The sequence below is a fragment of the Opisthorchis viverrini genome, assembly GCF_000715545.1.
Source record: "Opisthorchis viverrini unplaced genomic scaffold opera_v5_80, whole genome shotgun sequence".
NCBI classification, from domain to species: Eukaryota; Metazoa; Platyhelminthes; class Trematoda; order Opisthorchiida; family Opisthorchiidae; genus Opisthorchis; species Opisthorchis viverrini.
The window spans coordinates 1246250-1251550 of NW_008751735.1; positions in this window are offsets into that span (position 1 = coordinate 1246250).

The window sequence follows — 5301 nt, forward strand, 5'->3', positions numbered from 1 at the left end:
TTTCTCATGGTGCAGTGAGAAGGACAAGTTTGAGGAGACCCAGATGCCCAAATCCTTTTTGGCATCTAGGATAGATGTTTTCTGGCCCCTTTTCACCATGCACAACAAAGGTATTCGCTGAGTCCCCTCCAAACGACATATGGAGGCACTTTCATCATTCAGAGGAAGGTCCCAGTCCAACGACCACTGCTTGGCAGCGTCTACATCCATTTGGAGGGCACTGGCATTGGAACTCCAGGAATTCAAGTCGTCCGCAAAAAGTGGACATGGATTTTCAAGAACATCTGGAATATCGTTGACGTATACCAGAAATACCTGCGTCACAAAACGGAGCCTTGAGGGGGTCCAATGTAGACCGGCGCTGGAAAAGCGTAGGTCGGGCCTATTCTCACTCGGAATGATCTGTTTGATGGGAACGCCCGGATCCAACGAAGGATTTTTCCTTGAATCCCGTAAGACTCGAGTTTGTGGAGCAGCGGGACATGTGAGACTCTATCAGATGCTTTTGAGCAGTCGAAAAATATGGCATCCGATATGAGTCCTTCATCCTTGGCTTGGGTTAAGCTGATCATAAACACAAGCACGTTTGTCATGCAAGAGCGGTGTGGGAAAAATCCGTGTTGAGGTGGAGATATCAGGCTGCTGGAAGTAAGATGATCTAGGATAGCTCTCTTCAGAGTGCGTTCAACCACCTTGCACGGCAGCTAGCGAGGCTCATAGGCCTGTAGCTGCCAGGCGACAGTCGGTCACCAGTTTTGTAGATTGGCGTGACAATCACTTCCTTCCAAGTAGAGGGAAGGCGACCTTCGTCAAGTGACTGACAAAGCACCAGGTGTAGATGATTTGCCAGCGTGGAGGATATTTCTTTCAGGATCCCTGGATGGCCCTCGTCAGGCCCCAACACGCAGAATGAGTTGATCTTGTGCAAGAGTCGACTAATGTCCTCCACCGTGGAAAACAAGTCGGTAAGCGGATGCTCGTAGTTACGCCTTGACAATAGTGGATGTGGCGAGGACGATGAGGCCGTGTATAGACAAGCGTAGTGTTCACTGTAGACCTCAGATACCATTGTTTGGCAACTCGTCGGTTCCCCGTTTTTGGCCCTCAATGATGACGCGGATGGCCCGTTTCTGCGGTAATCTCATGTATTTGAACAACACGTTTTTGTTTATTTTCGAGCGAGGTCTAGAATGGTGACTTGTTTTCGTATGTTCCATTTGCGGATTTCTGGTTTACAGCGTTTCCGCACTTTGCGAAATGCCACCTCATACAACTTTTTGAAAAAGAGTTGGAATCTTTTTTCCAGAAGTCGCCGAATCCTTTTTGGCAGCCTGCGGCGCATCCGAGTGCGTTCTGGTTTTTTTGGGACGAACCTCGCGTCAGCCTCGTGAACTTTCTGGACAATGTTCCCATATAGTTCTTCAACCGGAACTGGTCCCAGTGTGACTTGTTCAATGAAAATGCGCATTCCTGAGAAGTCTGCGCGGCAGAAGTCTCGAAACCACGTTTGAGGTTTGTGATCTCTGGCCCAATAGCAGAGGAAATCAAAGATCAGCACACAATGGTCGCTATGTCCCACTGGAGCGTTAACTGTTACCTGATCAACGAAGTGTCTTTCGTCGGTGATGACCAAATCCAGGAGGGATGGTAGTTGGCCTGCGCGGTATCTGGTGGGCGCAGCGATATGTTGAGTTCAAGTCCTGTGTTAAACGACTTCAATAAGCGCCGCTGCAAAAAGTCCGCCAAATTCGATGCGCTGGACTTCCATCCAGGAGGCCTTTGAGGCGTTGAAGTCACCTACCAGCAGGAGATGGGTAAAGTCGTATTTGGAGGAGGGTTGCTCGAGGGTTTGCATGAGGAATTGGTCATCTTCAGGGGGACTCGAGGGGCTACGGTAGACCATACCGAGAAGGAGAGAATCGGACCCGCGCAGCGGTATTTTGGCCCACAGTGCATCGCAAAAGGTGCGGGGGGGGTGTCAGAGAGGACTATCGGGATAAGTAGGGCCGCACTTAAGTACAGAGCAGCCCCACCTGCCCGCCCTCGTTTTGAATGGGCTCGAAAAATAGAGTAACCGTCTATCAAGATCTCTGCGTCAGTGACATCTGGTGTCAGCCAAGTCTCTGTGAGTGCGATTATGGACGGCTGTTCAAGGCAAGCTGACTACTTAACGTCGCCGAGTTTGTTGAAAAGGCTGAGGTAGTTTGTCGACAACCACTTCAATACCGTCTCTCCTGCCTCCGAGGTTGGAGAGCCGAAAGTTGAGTGGCCAGGGTTTTTGGCAGACTTAATAGTTGTGCGCCGGGTTTGAGTTGAAGGCTCCGAAGGGGCCTCTGGGGCGACGCCGTTGCTTCCTGCTTCCTGGTTTTGTGCGCCGGGTTTGAGTTGAAGGCTCCGAAGGGGCCTCTGGGGCGACGCCGTTGCTTCCTGTCTTCCTGGTTTCTGGGGGTGCTTTTCGCTTGCGAGGTTTTTTCGTTCCATGTTATTGTGTCTAATCGGAGAGCGAGATAACTCTTACATTTTTTAAAAGCAGCTGCCCTCACCTTTCAGCGGCCTGCGGAAAGAACTTAGGCGGGTTATGGTCAAACTGCAGCTTCTTAAACCCCGGAAGGCAAAAAATGACGGTTATCTCCTGTTAAATCACCCTGTGAATCAAGGGTGAACCGCGGTAAATTTCCTTGTTATCTGACGACTCATCGGTAACGCGACTTACACCAGTTTATTATGACCCAGTTTTGCTTCCTTGCTGCTCGTTTTCCCCTGTTTCGACCCTACTTAATGTCTGCTTATCACTCAGTAACTGATGTCAATAATTTTTAGCCCATCCGTCATTGCTTGCTAGTTCGTCTCGATTGCACATAGCGTCCACTCCGACGGAAGAGCAGATTGCTTGGGTATCGAACCCAGAATCCCCGGACGGCAGGCGAACGTGCCATCCACTACACCAACCTGACGCCCAGAATTGTCTAGTAGTTTGTAAGACCCATGTACTGCACCTGTCAGATAGCCTTGGGCGAGATAGGTTTAAACGGACGAAACCGCGTAATCCGACTTGTCACGTGACACGAGAAGCCGCGTCGCGCCGCCGACCGAAAAACAGTCCCTCACGTCCCGAACGTACTGACTCCTGTGCTGTATCTCTTTATACGGCCAACTCAGACTGTCAGACTGCGTCAGTAACTGTGATCCGCCCACTCTGATTACGTCATTATTGATTAACCGGTTCCTGTCAGTCCTCAATATATCATCAGCTGCCCCACGTCCGTCTGCTCCTATTGACTACTGGCTACAAACTGCGTATAATCTAATAACCGCAATCGTCCTATGAGATCCATAACCGTCCGGACCTAACACCAGCTTTGTTAGGCACAGATACTCAACCAGTCAAGGGCAACCCGCTGTCGATGACAAGGGACAATGGGTCTCAACAAGGATGAGAGTATCAGGACGCAGAAGTTGGTTTTTGTGAGTTTTGAAACTTGCCGGCTTGTCCTCGCTGAGCCCCGGTGCCCAGGGAATCGTTTAATATATCGCAAATTGTTGGGATAAAAAACTTTGCCAGACGCGCGGTAAGGAACTTCGGAATAGTCCTCAAGATGAGTAGGTGCGGTGCATTGTGGTCGTGGTCTAGCTCTATGCTACCACGGTGAACATGTTTGCGTTTTTCAAATGGTCTGTAAAGATGCCTAGCCATGACGAGGGCTTGGAAAGGCGCACAAAATCCAGCAAAACCCGTTAATCCAAATGCATCAGCATTTGGCAAATCAAAATTCGTGAAATTTATGGGCTAATATGGGAGCCGATGCTTTGAGGCACTAATCAGAGTCGGGAATTCATGACTTTACCTTAAGCACACAAATAAGAACGCTCTCCGACTGTGTCTACGGTCGCCTGCCACAATATTAATGACAGGTTTAGTCACCGACTGTACCAGTGATCAGACAGCTACGACCCGGACTTGGCGGGCAATAACACAATGAAGGAAAGGCAAATCCAAGAAGACATGCTTGTCACGTGATAAGTAATCATAAACTGCGGAAAACAAAAAATAGGACAATAGGGCATGAGGTACGTTGTTTTGATACCTGAATTTCCTTACAGCTTTGGTGTAGTAGTCAGCTTTGTGCCCTGTACTGACCCTGCGAGCAACGCTGATTGGAAGGTCCTCTCATCAGGTCCTGCACTACCAGAAAGTCTAGCGGACAGCAGCCAGAATTGTGTTAAACTCCCTGATAATGGCCAGATGTTTGCCACAACAAAAACAGGTAACAAAATTTAATCTAGCTGGGCGATAAATTCACTTACTTCATTTACTTCATTCATTTACTTCTGATTCCTGAGGGGCGAAAATCTAGCTGGATCCAAGTCTTCCCACCCCCCACTGAGTCCTCATTACTTTCGGGCAAGTCTAATATTTCCTGTGGTTGAATACTCAGCAGGCCCGCGGCACATAGTGTGAAGCAATGTGAATTAGACCTTGGGAATTACCCGATGTAAGCAAGACTAATGGATTACCGCCCAAAATGTGCTTGCCTTATAGTGTAAGTAGTGTGACCTGTATAGCACTGACATCGAACCCTAGTGCTATTTCGTTAAAATAAACAAGCCCCCTTTTATTTAAGGGTGCCGCAACCGGACAAACACTACTAACGCAGGAAGACGCGAACTCTGTCACCAGAAAATTCGTAATCATCAAATTGCCTAATAAAATTTAGCTTTTGAGCATTCTTAGTCGATATAACTGGGCATATAGGTCGTCCTGTGAGCCGGGTTTGTTTAGCTGAACCAATGGTCTTGAGTCCATCGTTAAGATAGGGCAGGGGTTAATTGCGGGGGGTTGTAAACACCGGTTGACGGTGCATATTAATGATAGCAAATCATATATAAGCTTCATTGTTCGGGCTGCAGAACACTCGCTCACTAACACTAGTTGTAATGGGCGGATTCTCTGCCAGAAAAAATTATTTGAATACCTCCGGAGTGATATGGAGCAACCGGGGCCATACACATATTATGACAACATCCGTATGGATTGTTTCTAGCAGTCAGTTTGTCCACGTTGGGTGACTACCTCAGAGGTCTATTCGTTCAAATGGATGTTTATCGACAAATGCGATGCTATAAATACATTAATGAAACAATAAAATTTTAGAAACCCGAAATCGTGGGATCACGCTGGCCTCTACAGACTGGTTTAGGAACTACTAATCCCTGGCGGGACCCCAAAGTCCACACAAATTAAAGGTGAAATGGCTGCCACGTATCCATTCAAACGACATGTAAAATCACAAGGTCAAAGAG